Source organism: Pongo pygmaeus, chromosome 8, assembly GCF_028885625.2.
Source record: "Pongo pygmaeus isolate AG05252 chromosome 8, NHGRI_mPonPyg2-v2.0_pri, whole genome shotgun sequence".
Classification (NCBI taxonomy): domain Eukaryota; kingdom Metazoa; phylum Chordata; class Mammalia; order Primates; family Hominidae; genus Pongo; species Pongo pygmaeus.
Genome location: NC_072381.2, coordinates 72925528 through 72942931, shown reverse-complemented (window position 1 = coordinate 72942931; position 17404 = coordinate 72925528). Strand labels below are relative to the sequence as shown.

At 46.0% G+C, this 17404-nt stretch overlaps 1 pseudogene; it reads right to left on the bottom strand.

Annotated features, from left to right (window-relative positions):
* Positions 1 to 2925: 2925 nt before the first annotated feature.
* Positions 2926 to 5071, bottom strand: LOC129045052 (ATP synthase F(0) complex subunit C1, mitochondrial-like; annotated as a pseudogene).
* Between the last annotated feature and the right edge of the window lie 12333 nt (positions 5072 to 17404).

Below are 17404 nucleotides of genomic sequence, written 5' to 3'. Positions count from 1 at the left end.
TAGTTTAAGAAGTCAAATAATACCATAAGACTAATAGCAATAGAAAGTTGTCTCCTCTAATACTTCCCTAATCTTGATTCCTGTCCCCAGAGGCAATTGATTTCAGTTCTTTTAGTCATTTTTTCTGGAATTTATATCTATATGTCTTAACATAATAACATTATTATTTAATTTTTCTTTAATAGTTAAAAATGTTTTTTTTTTTTTTTGAAACAGAGTCTCCCTCTGTCACCCAGGCTGGAATGCAGTGATGCGATTATAGCTCACTGCAGCCTTGAACTCCTAGGCTCAAGCAATTCTTCTGCCTCAGCCACCTGAGTACCTGAGACTATAGGCATCTGCCACTGCACCCAGCTAATTTTTAAAAATGTTTTGTAGAGATGAGGTCTCAGTATGTTGCCCAGGCTGGTCTCGAACTTGTGGGCTCAAGTGATCCTCCCACCTCAGCCCCACAAAGTGCTGGGATTATAGGTGTAAGCCACCGTGCCTGGCCTTACTTTTTTCTAGTTTTAATGGCTTTGATCAGCATATCCTTCATTTGAAGTCTCTACTTTTCAGAATTTATTAAAATTTCCACTCTAGACAAGTACATGACTACTTTTGGTAAACTTTCCATGGGCATATGAAAAGGATATATATTTTGTATTCGTGGTGTTAAAAATTATTATTATTTTAATGAGATGGAGTCTCGCTCTGTTGCTGAGGCTGGAGTGTGGTGGTGCATTCTCAGTTCACTGCAACCTCCACCTCCCAGGTTCAAGTGATTCTCCTGCCTCAGCCTCTTGAATAGCTTGGGCTACAGGCATGCATCCTCACGCTTGGCTAATTTTTGTATTTTTTTAGTAGAGACGGGGTTTCACCATGTTGTCCAGGCTGATCTTGAACTCCTGACCTCTCAAACTCCTGACCTCGAGCCATCCGCTCACCTTGGCCTCCCAAAGTGCTGGGATTACAGGTGTGAGCCACTGCATCCGGCCAAAAATTCTAAATGTACCTATTCAACTGAGTTTATTGATTTTATTGCTCAATCCTCTATACGTGATTATTGTTTGCTTACTTGATATATCAAGTTTTGAACATGTATATTAAAATGTCCAACTATATTGCTTTATTAATTTTGTCTGCAGTTCTAGAAATGTTTACCTTATATATTTGGCTGCTATGTTATTTGGTACATAAAGATTTCTAGCTTTTCCAAAGGTTTTTCTTTTTTCTTTTCCTTTTCTTTTATCTTTTCTTTTCTTTTTTTTTTTTTCTTTTTCTTTTTTTCTAGACAGGGCCTGGCTCTGTAACACAGGCTGGAGCGCAGCGGCGCCGTCTTGGCTCACTGCAACTTCCACCTCCTGGACTATAGATGCATGCTGCCACTCACGGCTAATTTTTGTATTTTTTGTAGAGACACAGTTTTGCTATGTTGCCCAGGCTGATCTCAGACTCCTGAGCTCAAGAAATCCACCCATCTCGGCCTCCCAAAGTGCTGGGATTACAGGCTTCAGCCACAGCTGCTTTTCCAAAGGTTTTTAAGTTACATAATATACTTTGTCCAGTTTCATGCTTTTGTTTTTCTTCTTCTTCTTTTTTTTTTTTTTTCTTTTTTCTTTTTTTTTTGAGACAGGGTCTCACTCTTCACTTAGGCTGGAGTGCAGTGGTGCGATCACAGCTCACTGCAACCTCCACCTCCTGGGCTCAAGCGATTCTCCTGCTTCAGCTTCCTGAGTAGCTAGGACTACAGGCTCCACCATGCCTGGCTACCTTTTGTATTTTTGGTAGAGATGGGTTTCACCATGTTGCCCAGATGGTCTCAAACTCCTGGGCTCAAGCAGTCCTTCTGCTTTGACCTTCAAATATGCTAGGATTACAGACCTGAGCCACCAGGCATGGCCTTTTCATGCATTTTTATCTTTTCACATTGATACTAATGTTGTGATTCTGATTTTTTTTCGTAGGCTGCTTTTGCTTGGTATCTCTTTGCCTATTCCTTTATTTTCAACTCTCCTTTTGCTTGGTATCTCTTTGCCTATTCCTTTATTTTCAACTTTCCTTTTTCACTTTGTTTTCGGTACATCTTACATTAACCACATATAGCTAGATTATTTTTCAATGCAACTGACAATCTCTTGAATAGGTGCATAAACCCATTCATATTTGTTGTAGTAACTGAAACACTTTTCTTCCTTTCATCATGTTTTACATTTATGCTTTATTTTGTGCAACATGGTTCTTTTCTCTTTATCTCGTTCTTTCCTTTTTTTTTTTTGGTCAAATTCTAGAATACCTGCTTTGGAGTTTCTAACCACCTTAAAGTTTTAGTTCTCTAATAATACATAAAAATTAAATAGCTACATTTTCCCCAATAAGATATTTTACTTACTTTTTGTTTTTCAAGGTAAGTAAAATTTTTAGAAAGTTTTGTGTTCCCTATTCTCTCCTCTTCTCCACTTAAGGTCCTGGGTTTCATTGATATCGTTTAACTTCTTTAGTCTCGGAGTATTTTTTTGTTTTGTTTGTTTTTATTTTTATTTTTTGAGATGGTGTCTCATTCTGTTGCCCAGGCTGGAGTGCAGTGGCATGATCTCGTCTCACTGCAGCCTCCGCCTCCTGAGTTCAAGCAATTCTCCTACCTCAGCCTCCTTAATAGCTGAGATTACAGGTGTGCACCACCATGCTTGGCTAATTTTTTTTTTTTTTTGTATTTTTAGTAGGGATAGGGTTTCATCTTGTTGGTCAGGTTGGTCTCGAATTCTTGCCTCAAATGATCCACCCGCCTCAGCCTCCCAAAGTGCTGGGATTACAGGTGTGAGCCACCTTGCCAGGCCTGTTCATTTGTTTTTAGGGAAACATTGTGTTTAATGGTGAAGCTTAGCACACCCCAGCACCAGGAATGGCATGGAGTCGCAGCAGCAGGGACAGGCAGGTGATCCCCACAGAGCCTCACATGGCAAAGAGGATGAGAAAGGCAACCATCAAACAGAAGAGCCCCGTGGCCTCAGACAAGGCAAAGCCCAGAATGGCATAGGAGAAGAGCTGCTGCTTGAGAGATGGGTTCCTGGCATAGCCAATGATCTAGCTGCCAAACACAGTTCCAATGTCAGCCCCTGAACCAGCCACACCAACTGTGGCTGCCCCAGCACCAATCAACTTGGCTGCTGTGTCAATGTCCCCAGAGACAACACTGGTCTGGAATTCTGTCTGGCCCCTGGAGTAGGGAGTTGCTGTAGGAAGCTGTTTAGATGAATTCTCTGGGCTATTCAAGAAGGAGGCAGACACAGGCCCGATTAGACCCCTGGTACAATAGCGGATCAGAGCTGGAGAAATGAGTAGTGCCCCGGTGGTCTATATTTTTTCAGTCTCCCAGCTTTAACCCTTGGTCTCAGCTGTCTTGGAGTATTTTTAAATATGGATTATTTATTCCAAGAGTTCTCACTTAAAAACATATCTATATCTACACACACACACACAAACACACACACACACACATACACACACACATCTCATACCCAGTCATGTTATCATAATCCATTTAGTTGTTTTTTTTTATTTTTATTTTATTTTATTTTATTTTTTTGTAGAGACGAGGTCTTGGTATGTTGCTCAGGCTGGTCTTGAACTCCTGGGCTCAAGAGATCTTCCCGCCTTGGTCTCCCAAAGTGCTGGGATTACAGGCATGAGCCACCATGCCCAGCCCTAGATTTTTTTTTTTAAATAAGTTTTATTGTTGTATTTAAGGTATGCAAGGTGATATTATGGGATACATATAGATAATAAAAAGGTTACTATTGTGGAGCAAGTTAATATATCCATCATCTCAGTTACCTTTTTTTTGTTTTTATGGTAAGAACAGCTACATCTACTCATTTAGCATGAATCTCATTGACAGTACAATTTTATTACCTAGAGCTCTAAGTAATAAAATTAGATCTACATTTTATTAGATCTAACTATATTAGATCTCTAGACTTCTTCATCCCTCAAGTCTAGTACTTTGTATTCTCTACCTATGTCTTTCCATTTCTTTCTCCCTCACTCCCAGCTCCTGGTAACCACTGTCTGGTTCTCTATCCTTGTATATTTCAATTTTTAAAATGACTCCATATATAAATGAGATCATGTAGTATTTTTCTTTCTGTTTGGCTTATTTCACTTAGTGTAATATTCTCCAGGTTCATCCATGTTGTGGCTAATGGCAAGATCTCGTTCCTTTTTAGGGCTGAATATATGTGTATATATATATGTTGTATACATGTATCAGTTTCTTTCTTCATTCATCTGTGGACAGACACTTGGGTTGTTTCCATATCTTGGCTATGGTGAATAATGACACAATGAATATGGGAGTGCAGATATCTTTATGAGGTGGTGATTTCACTTCCTTTGTGTATGTGCCCAGAAGAGGGATTGCTGAGTCCTAAGGTAGTTGTATTAGTCCATTTTCACATTGCTATAAAGAACTACCTGAGACTCGGTAATTTATAAAGAAAAGACATTTAGCTGACCCACAGTTCCACAGGCTGTACAGGAAGCATGGCTGGGGAGGCCTCAGGAAACTTACAATCATGGCAGAAGGCAAAGGGAAAGTAAGCACATCCTACATGTCTGGAGAAGGAGGAAGAGAATGAAGGGGAGGTATTAGATACTTTTAAACAAGCAGATCTCATGAGAACTCACTCAGTATCATGCGAACAGCAAGGGGAAAACCCTCCCCCATGATCCAGTCACCTTCCACCAGGCCCCTCCTCCAATGCTGGGGATTACAATTTGACATGAGATTTGGGGAGGGACACAAATCCAAACCATATCAGTAGCATTCATTTAGATTTAACTATATCTATTGCTCACTACTGTTTTCTCTTTGTCTTCCCCCATCTTGAAATTTCTGCTCTGATTTAAATTGCCATTTGGGGCCAGACACAGTGGCTCATGTTACAGGATCCTTGAAGGTGCCACTTCGCCAACCGGAAACCTCTGTGGCCGGTGGCGCCTTTGCCTGAGTTTTGCCTGGGCCCACTGGGCTCCTTCCCTGTACTTGGCCTGGCAGGCTGCACTTGACTCGCGCTACTGGCCTGGATCCCATGCCTACCAAGGGCGAGCCAGGCACAGAGCGGTAAATGGTGTGTGAGTGAGTGAGTATGGGATCTGGCCACTGCACACAGCCAGGCATGCCAGCTGTGGTTGGGTGGGCAACTCCAGGCGCCAGCATGGGTGCTGGCTCCCTGCAAGGCTGCAGCTGGACTAGGCATACCACAAGTGGCCTCCAGTGTGGGCATCTGGGAATGCAGTGGTGCCCAGAAGCTTGGGGAATGCCAGGAACCACAGAGCCCCAAACAGGGTGTCACAGCTCTGGCTTGGGGATCTCCTAGGTCTGAGCTCCCCAAAGGGCTGCAGCTCTTCTCTCCTTCTCGTGGTCCACAATGTGGCAATCCAGGGGGTGGGTGTGTTTCAGCCCTGTTTGTGTTACAGCTCTTTCAGTCCTGCCATTTGGCTGGGTCCCGAGTTCTTATCCTGTGTCCAGGAAGAATGAGGCACATGGATAATTGGAGGGTGAGCAAGGTGAAGAGGTGCTTTATTGAGCAATAGTGCAGCTCTCAGGAGACCTAAAGTGGGTAACTCCTTTCTGCAGGCAGGTTGTCCTGGCGAGTGCAGCTCTCAGCAGAGAGGAGACCTGGAGTGGGTAGTTCCTACCCATAGGCAGGTTGTCCTGATGTCTCTGTGAGTCTGGTTAAGTCCGGGGTTTTTACAGGCTTCAGAAGGGAGGAAGTGTGTGCTGATTGTTTCATGGGCAGCCATGGGTGGGCCTGGAAAAAACACCATTAAGTTCTCTCTCTCGGCTGTGGACTCTACCCAGAACTGACAGCCTGGCCCTATGCTTTAGGCCGTCCATGGCTTGAATGTGAGGCTTCACCAGGGACCTGCCCCTTTCCACCCAGGAGTCTATCTGCCTCCTGCCACCATCTACATGTCATCCATGGCACCCAGGCTGTTCCTGCCGAGGCCTGGCAGGCCAGCAGGCCCATGCTGAGCCACACTCAGCCCCACCTGAGCCTGCCTCCCAGGCTTGTTTGTGCCCAGAGTCCGGAGGGGGCTGAGGCGGCAGGGGGCTGGCATATCAGCACCATCCAAGCATGGGCACACCCGGCCGGGTCACGAGAGTACCCGGGCTTGGCCACAACTTTGCTCCGTAATTGGAGCAGCCACTGGGAGCAGGAAGAGGCCAGGCAGTGGGAGCAGGAACTTCGGAGCCTGCAGGGCAGGGGGCTTCCCGGGCCCCTGAGAGTGCAGGGATGCTTGGGTCTGCAGCTGTGGCTGGACAGCTGCAGCTGTGCCTGGGATGGCAGGGTTCCCACCCCGCCAACTCGGAAGGAGGTGGGGCTCCCATCTGTTCCTGGCTCCCACTAGCTCTGGCTGAGCTACGTAGCCCTGGCTGAGCTACGGAGACAGAGTCTTTCTCTCTGTAGGCCAGGCTGGAGTGCAGTGGTACAATCTCAGCTCACTGCAACCTCCGCCTCTCAGGTCCAAGCGATTCTCATGCCTCTGCCTCCTGAGTAGCTGGGATTACAGGCGCATGCCACCACACCTGGCTAATTTTTGTATTTTTAGTAGAGACAGGGTTTCATCATGTTGGCCAGGCTGGTCTTGAACTCCTGACCTTGTGATCTGCCTGCCTTGGCCTCCCAAAATGCTGCGGGTTACAGGCATGAGCCACCGCATCCGGCCGCATTTTATATTTTTTAAAAACCCAGAAAATCTTATCGGAAGCTTATGTCCCATTGGCCAGAACTGTGTCATCCAGCAAGGGGAGCTGATAATGAGTACATTTTACTCTTCCAGTCTCTATAGTGGAGTCAGAGAAGCGAACGGATGGAAATGGGGCTGAGTAGCCAGCCAACAGCAGCTGCTACATTTCTTCATCTTGGATTTCGCCTCCACGTCTCTTCTCTTTCCTTTCAGATTCCCACTTCTTTGTGTTTTTGCTCTATACTGCAAGATGTCTCTCTCACAATATCTTCCAGACCACTGATTCAATTCCCAGCAATTACTGTCTTCTAATGAATTGCTATATTTGAAAGTCATGTATGTTAGTTTGCAAGAATCTTTTTGAGTGTGCTCTGATCACATCTTGAGAGTTCCCATACCCTTTTCCCTCCTTTTTCTTTGAGGTTCTTTTCTGCCTTTCCTACTAGTTCACCTGGGGCTTCCTCCTTCGTGTTACCGAGTCCTCTTAAACAGGTGCGATTTTTCTTTACTTGCTCATGTTTTTTTCCTCTTGGTTCCCCATAGGGACAAGGCTGTTGATATTTCTAGAGTAGGGCAAAACCAGTAAGTGCTGGAAGATCATTTACTTTGTGTTCTCCTGGGCCCATGGCGAGGGAAGGGTCTGGCAAACTGTCACTTCTTCACTCTCTCCATCCCAGTTGTCCTCAGAGTCTCACAGCCAGCTAGGATCCATCAGTCAGCAAGTGCAGTTTCCCCTGCTCCACAGAGGTCAGGCGGGTAGGGCAGGCCCCCAAGGACCACGCACAGCCTGTAGCAGAAGCAGCCCCTCCCCGAGAAGAGTTCTGCTGGTGGGGTCATCTCCAGACACCAGAAATTCCCTGCCATCTGATGCCTTCTCTCTGCTGGCCTTTCAGCTCTCGCTCAGGAGACAGAAGCCCCAAACCTGTTCTTTTCCTTGGAGAGGTAGGGGCTCTCCTGGTCTTCAGGTGCACCTCAGGGCTTCCTGATTATGTTACCCAAAGAGTGAGTGAACTGACAGGGTAAGGGAGGTGAGGAACACTGGCATTTAATGCTTCATCACGGGACTTTCAGGATCACTGGAGCCATATTTATATAGGTTTGACTGTTGCTTAATGCCTCCATATTTGCTGTACAAACAGATGTTGTAAATCCAAGTGCATCTTTCCTGTTTCCCAAAACAGGCCTAGCAAGGCTTCTCTGGAGGCGTTCTGTCGGTAGTTTGATTGAATTAGATGAGTGGGTTATGAATAGAGTTCAAACAAAAGGATGGTATAGGAAATAAAAGAATGCATCACATGGTAAGGGCGAGTTTGTTTCAGGCTCAGTTGCGTGATTCGTATGCGCATTGTGCTGTAGTATATCATACATTTCCAGGTAATGTTAAAAACATACGAGCAATGCTAAGTTAGAGGACGTTCTGGGGGGCAGTTGATGTGGCTTCCCGAGAGAGTGAAATTGGAGGGAGTTTAGATCCTTTACTAAAAGAAGTCTATGACCCCTCTAGCTCCAGCTGACTTTAATTACAAGGTACCCTCACGGCAGTTACACTGCACTATAACTAACCACTAAATAGTAGGTGAAACTGTGCACCCACAGTGAATTTTTCAGCAGCCCCCAGCAGTGGTCTTTACCCAGCCCCCCTACTTCTATCCCCCAGGAATTCAAGGCTGACTTGGTTTCTCTGCAGTCGTTGTGAAATGCTTAGGGCTGTTTGCTCTGGCAGAGTGAGAAACTTTGGGCAAAAAATCTGAGACTGTCTCCTCCTGGGTAAACCTGGGAGAATCCTTCCTTTCTTTTTCTCCACACAGAGTGATTATGATGACCTATGAGAAAGAAAAACAACGGTTCAGTCGACACATGTTGTAACAGAAGATTATATTTTGTTAATGAAGCGTCTTCTGTTTTTTTCTGAACAAGGCTGAGAGGGATTTGGGTGTGTAAGATACAAAGTAGGTGCTGCCACTGAGCTGAGCTCAGTAAACAGGAACGAGGAAGTTAAAATACCCTGAGGGAAAATATAGGAAGTAGGAGAAAGCCAGAAAGTCTGGGAGCAGAGAACTGACACCTCCCAGAGACCCAACAAGATTGTCATCAAATGGTGACTGAATTTCAGGGGAAGCCTGGGGAAGGACAGAATTCTGCTGAATTCTGCAGAAGTCTTCAGCTGCCAGAAGTCTGAGGTGGGACTGCCAGAGAGTCAGCCCTCATGGCTGAGGGGACAGCTGGCTTCCATGTTTAATGAGCACCTACCTGTGTCCGGCACCCCTAGGCACCCAGACACTGGGGTGGCATCTGGAAGTAAGATGGTTCTTTCCACCCACAGTGCTGACAATCCAGCAAGGAAGGGGGCACTCTCCGAGTAAATCTGCACTTGGAAAGTGCTCTAATATATGAGGTGGAGGTGCTTTGTCAACTGCAAACTGTGAAATCCACCTTTAAGGGCTGCTGGTGTCCCATAGCAACCAGCACATGGCCGGACACTGTGTTCGTTTACTGCTGCTCATGAACCAGCAGATCCATGTGTCCATGTGTGTTTTTGAATGTAAAAGCCTTCCAGCCCTTCTTTTGCCCACCGTCCTCTATAGCCACAGGCTCAAATCCAGACCCCATTTCATTGTCCCCTAGTACTCTATCCTTGGTACCCTCAGACTGCCCTGGGAGCACAGCTGACTTCCCTGAGGCTCCCCTCCCCCAGCAGCACCCAACCTTTCCCAGAGTAGATGCCCTGCCCTCCTGAGTGACAGATGGAGCTGCTCGGGCCATGATGCCCAGGCACCGGGGCGTCCAACCTCTCTTCCAGTGTGAGTCAGGCAGGCCTGGTCCAACATCCCATCAGCCAGTGCTCCCCAGCTGCTTCCCCGGAATGCCTGGCTGAACCCCAACAAGGCCAAGCCCCTGCAGGCAGATGGCTCTGAGACTCTTCCTCTGTCAAAGCTCTGCAAGATGTCCCGGCGCAGTGGCTCATGCCTGTAATCTCAGCACTTTGTGAGTCCAAGGTGGGCGGATCACCTGAGGTCAGGAGTTCGAGACCAGCCTGACCAACATGGTGAAACCCCGTCTCTACTAAAAATACAAAAGTTTGCCAGGTGTAGTGGTGGGCGCCTGTAATCCCATCTACTTGGAAGGCTGAAGCAGGAGGATCGCTTGAGCCTGGGAGGTGGAGGTTGTGGTGAGCTGACATTGCACCACGACTACACTCCAGCCTGGGTGACAGACAGAGACTCTGTCTGCATCCCCCCCTGCCCATAAAAAAAAAAAAAAAAAAAGCTCTGCAAGACCAGCCTGGAGTCTCCTCATCTGGAAGGGCCCTCTCCTGTGGAGATAAGAGGTGTGAATGGCATTTTCTCAGCCTGCCAGCCACCTGGCATTGGCTACTTACAAGAATATCTTAATTGGAAAATGTGCAAAGGATAAAAACAGGAAATTTTCAGAACTGTATATCCTCAACCTCACTAATCATCATAGACATGAAAATTAAACAGGGTATTTTTCATTTAGAAAACATTTTATTGTGCAATACAGCACATAAATAGAAGAGGACATAAACTTAAATATATAGCCGTGAGCAACACACCACCCTTTTAGCTTGAGTTTCTCTATCCACTCATGTGGATGTTGGACACAATTATGTCTAAAGATCCTCCCAGCTCTGGGACCTCTTGAATCATCACTACTGTCAGTCTTGGTTTACTGCTAATTCCCTCAATGACCTGGGGAAATAGTCTAACCTGTTTTCTCATTTGTAATTGGGCATACAAACAGCTACCCACCCTGCCTCACAGCACTGATTTAGGTGGGTCCAAAAAGATTAAAAGCTTTTTTTTGGGTATAATAAACTATCAAGCAATCCAAAAAATTTTGACAGAAAGCCAGCCGGAAGACAGATACCTTATAAGGGTGGATGCCAAGTACAGGGCCAGCCCTGCGCTGTCAGGAAGGGAAGTGGCCCTGGGTGGGTCTCTGAGGCTTTCCCTCTGAGGGTGAGGGAAGATTTTCCCTCTACTCTCTGAGGGTTTCATAGATACACACACACACACACACACACACACACACTGCCGAAAAATGAACAAGTCCCAAAAGATGCGCAGTTGCACCTGGGGTCCAGGCTGGGAAACTAGTCATATGGGAGAAGAATGAACATCTGCACTTTTTTTTTTTTTAGACAGAGTCTTCCACTGTTGCTCAGGCCTCAGGCTGGAGTGCAGTGGCGTGATCTTGACCCACTGCAACCTTTGCCTCCCGGGTACAAATGATTCTTGTGCCTCAGCCTCCAGAGTGAGATTACAGGCACCCACCACCATGCCTGGCTAATTTTTGTATTTTTAGCAGAGACGGGGTTTCATCAGGTTGGCCAGGCTGGTCTTGAGCTCCTGACCTCAAATGATCTGCCCGCCTCGGCCTCCCAAAGTGCTGGGATTACAGGTGTGAGCCACCGCACCTGACCTGACATCTGCATGTTTCTATTTGAGGAGAACTCCCTTCCACCTTTTTCTTTTATAGAGGTGTGACCTCATCCTTACAAATGGAGGTACAATATGTTTTGGGAAATAGTTATTATTATATTGAACTTACTGTTGTGTGTCCTGCCCCACATACCCTCCCCACTGGGAGGGTACATCATATTACATCATGAAATGGCCCAGCACCCCTATGCTCAGTGACCCGCTAGCCTTCCCCAACTCATGCACCCAGCCATCACCCAGGGGCAGTGCACAATCAGAGCCTGTTGCCTCGAAAAGACTCACTGGACACAGTAGAACTCTAGTAGGCTCTGCCAGCTCCTGATCCCATCCCAGCCCTGGGACCCCAGCCTGGAGTGACCATCTCCCATAGCATATACCCACTTGCCAGATTCAGGACCCTTTAGTTTGGTTCTGTCATCTGGCCTGGGCCATTGTCCCCAGGACTCCCCAGATGTCCCCTTCTAAAGGCTTAAGATAGTTCCTCTGTGGGTTCCATAGGCTTCATACACCTGCTGGTATCACCTCTCTGCTCCCCCGACCACTGATGGGGATAAAGGCCCAGAAAGCCTGCTGAAGTCTTAGAACTTAAAGAACCTGACTTATGTCACACTTCCACCCCCAAACACACAGACAGAGCCTCAGGGTATGAAGAGAAGTTCCCAGCACACTCAATACCTTTCTACATCACCTTCAATGACTGCACAGGGCTCACAGCATGGTTGTGCCAATCATCCAGTAATAGACACCGTGGTTGGTCAGTTAGGTCATCATGAGGCCATCCACTCTCCCCAGCTGGTGGTCAGGAGCAGCCTTTCAGCAGGGAGAGCAGGGGACAGGAGGAAGGACAGGAGTCCTGGGGTGGGGGCTGCAAGGACGGCTGTTCAGTAGCCAAAGGTAGGAATGGGCCTAGGGATGCATGGAAGAGGATCTGGGCAGTCGGCCTTCTGTGGGGGCAGTGGTGGTGGCTGCAGAAAGGAAGCCAGAAGAAGCAGGGCTTTTAGAGGCAGCTCTCCAGGGGATTTCCAAAACAAGAAGCCACTGGGGTGACCCAGGCCCTTCTGAGTAATGAGCATTTTGCATGTCCTTGGAGGCTGTTGTCCCAAATCCCCTTGGGCCCAAAGTCACTAAAGTGTGCCCATCACCCCATGCAGGACCCTAAGAGGTGTGATCATAGCCTAGTCTGGTTGTTTGACAATCATTGCAGAATAAGTTGTGTAATTTGCAAAGTCAAGCACAAAACATAAATAATCACTGTTGTCTTTAATTTTCCTGTTAAGTATAGAGCATAAAACTTTAAGGAGGTTGCTTTCAACTTCAAAAGAATTAGGAACTAGTGCCATGGGATAGTATTTCCCGAAGTACATTTCAAGATATGCTAGTTCCTTCCTGGTATCTAGGGAAAATGTTGTGTCCTCAAATACAGTTGAGAGAGGCTACACATCCTTCTTTCCTCTTAGAGACACACTATACTGTATCCGTTCTCACTAAAGGCTATGAAGAAGTCCTGCAGTATTTCCCAGGCTTATTTAATGGATCCTTTTTTAAAAACAAACAAACAAACACTTAAAATCTCTTGGAACTACTATTTTGCAGTAACCTGCCTCTCCACGTAAAGTTTCAACTCCAACCACTATTGAACTGCCAATATTTGAGCTGAGTGTATTGTTCCAATTTGCTTTTTAACCACTTAGTTAAATGATTTTATTCTAACATAGCTGGGGCTACAACTGCATTGGAGTAAAAAGCACTTTGCTTGCTGGGTCAGGGGGCACTTTAACTTCTTTTTTTTTTTTTTTTTTTTTTTGAGATGGAGTCTCGCTCTGTCGCCCGGGCTGGAGTGCAGTGGAGCAATCTTAGCTCACTGCAACCTCTGCCTCCCGGGTTCAAGCGATTCTCCTGCCTCAACCTCCCGAGTAGTTGGGACTATAGGCACCCGCCACCATGCCCAGCTAATTTTTTGTATTTTTAGTAGAGATGGGGTTTCACTGTGTTATCCAGGATGGTCTCGATCTCCTGATCCACCCGCCTCGGCCTCCCAAAGTGCCGGGATTACAGATGTAAGCCACTGTTCCCGGCCCACTTTAACTTCTTAATGGAGAAAAATCAGTTTACTTCTCTGAACTTCAGTTTCCTCACTTGCCAAATTCCATGGGTTGTGAGATTTAAGAGGTAATTATGTGAAAGCCCCAGCTCAATGCCTGATGCTAAAGAAATAACTGGTAGAGAATGAATATAGAGCCTTGGGAGTTGAAAGACAGGAGTCATGGAAAACTTGGACAACGGTAGTCCTTTTTCTCCTTTCCCTTTTCCTTTCCTTTCCTTTTTCTTTTATCTCCTCTCCTCTCTTCTCCTTTCCTTTCTTTTCCTTTCCTCCCTTCTTTCTTTTTCTTTTTTAGAGATGAGGTCTCACTATGTTGCCCAGGCTGGTGTCAAACTCCTGGCCTCAAGCAATCCTCCTGCCTCAGCCTCTCAAAGTGTTGGAATTACAGGCTTGAGCCACTGTGCCCAGTGAAGTCTCTTTTCTTTCTTTCTTTTTTTTTTGGGGGGGGGTTGTTTTGTTTTGTTTTTTTAACTCATCACTCTACTAATGAGGATGAAGTCCCACTTCAAGAATAAATATATAGATTCAAAATTACAGTATTTGCGGGGAAGAACTAGAGGAAGAGGAAAAGAAGGGGATGGGTATTTGAGTTCCTTTTTTTTTTTTAAAGGATCTATGATGCTGGGCGTGACTCACGCCTGTAATCCCAGCACTTTGGGAGGCCGAGGTGGGTGGATCACGAGGTCAGGAGCTCAAGACCAGCCTGGCCAAGATGGTAAAATGCTGTCTGTACTAATAATACAAAAATTAGCCAGGCACGGTGGCAGACGCCTGTAATCCCAGCTACTCGGGAGGCTGAGGCAGGAGAATTACTTGAACCCAGATAGCAGAAGTTGCAGTGAGCTGAGATTGTGCCACTGCACTCCAGCCTCAGTGACAGAGCAAGACCCCATCTCAAAAAAAAAAAAAAAGATTTATGAATGTAACAGTTAGCTTTTGCTGTAAAACAAATTACCCCAGAATTTAGTGCCTTAACACAACAATCATGTATTAGTTCGTAATTCTGTGGGTTGACAAATCTGGGCTGGGCTCAGCTGGGTGGTTCTGCTGGTCTTGCCTAGATCCACTCACATGGATATTGTTAGCAGTTGGGCTGATAGGCTGGATGGGCTAAGATGGTTTCACTCACATGTCAGGCAGTTGGTGGCTGTCAGCAAGGAGCCATGGCTCTACTTCATGTGGTCTCTCCAGCAGGCTAGCTCAGAATTGTTCTCATGACAAGTCAAGGCATTTGATTCCTAGGCTTAGAACTCAAACCTTACTTCCATCACGTTCTATTGGTGAAAACAAGTCAGAAGTGCAGCATAGATTCACAAGGTGGAGAAATAGATTCTACCTCTTGATAGAAGCTGTAAGGAGTTCATGGTCATTTAAAATCTCTCAAATAGGCTGGGCGTGGTGGCTTATGCCTGTAATCCCAGCACTTTGGGAGGCCGAGGTGGGTGGATCATGAGGTCAGGAGATTAAGACCATCCTGGCTAACATGGTGAAACCCCGTCTCTACTAAAAATACAAAAGAAAAAAAAAATTAGCCGGGCGTGGTGGCAGACACCTGTAGTCCCAGCTACTCGGGAGACTGAGGCAGGAGAATGGCGTGAACCCAGGAGGCAGAGCTTGCAGTGAGCCAAGATCGCGCTACTGCACTCTACACTGGGCGATAAAGCAAGACTCCAACTCAAAAAAAAAAATCTCCCAAATAGAGGTTACTCTTATGTATTTGGTGTGTTGGGAAGAAGTCCATGTGCAAACTCCCTTGTGAATGGTTTCACAACTGCTTGAAAGAGTGTCTTCTTCCCTGTGTTTCCTGTACTTACTTCCTTTACTTCTTGCCCTTCCTCTCTTTCATCCATTCTAATAAGGCTTTCACCCCCACGCTCTGTGGAAAGAGCTCTCATCAGGTCATTGTGACTCACACCTTGCAAAGCCAATGGATGATTTTCTGTGCTGCCTCCGCTTGACCTCTCAGGACATAGTAGAAGCCTTGGCGCAGGTTGGAAGGGGAGTTCCCAGGACACTTAATCCTTTCCCATATCTCTTTCTCCTTCTCCAAGCTCCCTGTCTCCTCACTGGCCTTGTTTTCCTTCTTCCTTACTGACTGTAGCTTCTCTGTTTTCTTTGCTGCCTCTCTGCTTCTCAGTGTAGGAGGTCCCAGGGTCGGCCTTTGTCTCTCTTTTCTCTTCTTGCTATACTTTCTCCCTAGATGACATCATATAGGCCAAAGTTTAAATGGATCAAATGACTCTCAAATCTATATCATCCAACCCAAACCTCACCTCTGAGCCCCCCAGACAACTGCACCTGGATTTTGAAAAGACATCTCAAAAAATAAAATGGCCAAACAAAGAAATTGCATTTTTTTTTAAAGTATATGTGCTGCTGAAACAAGCACAACAGTAATTTGAGTTTTGGCCTAACCTCCCCTGCCACTCTTCTTTATCTTTCTTGCCTTTGTAAATGACAGCAACATCTACTAAGGGATCATCCTTGCTTTCTCTTTTTCTCACACTCCACACCCAAAGCATCAGTAAGCCCTGCTGGCTCTACCTGTAATATATATCCCCAATGCAACTGCTTGTCACTATTTCCAATGCTGTCCACCTAGTCCAAGTCAAAACCTTCTTGCACTAGGACTGCTGCAACGGCCTCCTAACCAGTCTTCCTCCTCCCTCCCCTTCTGTAGGTTCCCCCAACTCCTGTTCATCCTCCATACAGGAGCCTGCCAAAGCACAAATCAGATTCTGTATCACCTGCCTGCTTCAAACCTACCAATGGCCATCAGTGAAACTGGAAATAAATCTAAACCATTTTTTAAAGCCAAAGGCTCTTTCGTATGTCTCTGACCTTGCCTCCTTCCACTCTCCCAGGAACCCCTTGCATGAGCCACACAGATCTCTCCAAGGCCTTTCCTGTCTCCTGCCTTTGCACTTGCTGTTTCTTCCACTTAAAAGCTCTGCTCTCAGATCTTTAGCAGGGATCCATATCTGAAATTATACTTTTCTGTTTTGCTTTTTTTTTTTTTTCAGGCAGGGTCTTGCTCTGTTGCCCAGGCTGGAACGTAGTGTTGCAATCATAGCTCATTGAAGCCTCAAATTCCTGGGCTCAAGCAATCTTCCTGCCAGTGACTCCTGAGTAGCTGGAACTGCAGGCATGCACCACTGTGCCCAGATGGTTTAAAACATTTGTTTTTGTAGAGACAGGGTCTCACTTTGTTGCCCAGGCTGGTCTCCAACTCCTGGCCTTAAGCCATCCTCCCACCTCAGCCTCCCAAAGTGTTGGGATTACCAGCGAGCCACTTTGCAGGCTGAAATGATACTTTTCATGTGTCTGTTTTCATGTGTTGCATGTTCCTACAACCCCTCACTCTCCAACAGAATAGAACAGAAGCTCTTGTTTATCTTGTGCATCTTGTTTGCAGTTGTATCCTCAGAGCCTGGGCAGGACTTGACTCATAGGAGAAGCTTGTTGTGCATTTGCTGACTCATCTATTGACTGTGAGAATTATAGCTAAGATTGTTAGAGCTGGAAGAGAAACAGGCCAACCTCATTGTTTCACAGGTGGGGAAACAGAGGCACAGACAGAGACCTTTGCCCAGTGGCATGAATACAGACATACCCAAGTCAAATTGGTCATGCGTAATTGTTAGCTTCTTTTTCACAAACTGTAATAGCCATTAAAGGCAAGGGTTAGTCATTTCCCCCTAAATCTCACTGTCAAGTTATCACAAAAACAGATCTCAGGACGGATTCTGCTGCCCATACAAATGTCTATAAAACAAACATTTATTAGCTAGTAGCCACAAAATTGGTTCATACAACCTTTCTGTGAAACTCAAAAAGGCCCAGCTTTCTGTTCTTTTAGGAGCTCTTCCACCTTGCAAGAAGGGTCTGCTGGAGGAAAATACAATATTCTAAAGGCAGGATTCAGTCTGACTGATGGCTGCATTGGAATACTTTGGGACAGAAGCACTCTCAAGCCTTTAGCTCAGTGTATTATCCGTAAGTGAGAATTAGCAGCTTCCCAAGATTCTTTGACACTGTTTGAACAAGGAATGGGTGGTGCCAAAACTGTTTTAGCCAATCTAAATATCTTTAATACTGTTAATTTCTC